Source organism: Geospiza fortis, unplaced genomic scaffold (genome assembly GCF_000277835.1).
Source record: "Geospiza fortis unplaced genomic scaffold, GeoFor_1.0 scaffold254, whole genome shotgun sequence".
Lineage (NCBI taxonomy): Eukaryota > Metazoa > Chordata > Aves > Passeriformes > Thraupidae > Geospiza > Geospiza fortis.
Window position 1 is genome coordinate 26998 of NW_005054441.1, and position 490 is coordinate 27487.

Below are 490 nucleotides of genomic sequence, written 5' to 3' on the forward strand. Positions count from 1 at the left end.
ATTCTGTTATTCCATGATTCTGTGGTTGCCCTGCCCATCCACACCAGGACGGCCCCACAACCCTGCCAAGCACCCACCAACCCTGATAAAAATAAGATAACAATAAGTGGACAAGAAGGGAAAGTGTTGGGAGTAAAATCTGAGCTGATCATCTCTAGAGTGCACCCCACAGCCCAGCCATTGCTCCCCAAAGCCCCTGAGCTCAGGCAGCCTGGGGCAGCTGCATTTGGAGCCTGGAATGTTCTGCTCCCCACTGCTTTTGGGTCGAGCAGGGGTCCCCACACGAGGCTTTCCCACCCCAGGGACTCCTCAGTCCCAACCCTGTCCCTGCACTGTCCCAGGGGTGCTCAGGGTGGCGTTCTTGGGGTGGCTGTGCAGGGACAGGGGCTGGGCTGATCATCCCTTCCCACTCAGGATCTCCAGGATTCTGTGAAGGGACCTTTGCTGGATTTCAACCATCCTGTGACTTTCCAGTTACATCTGGACCCAA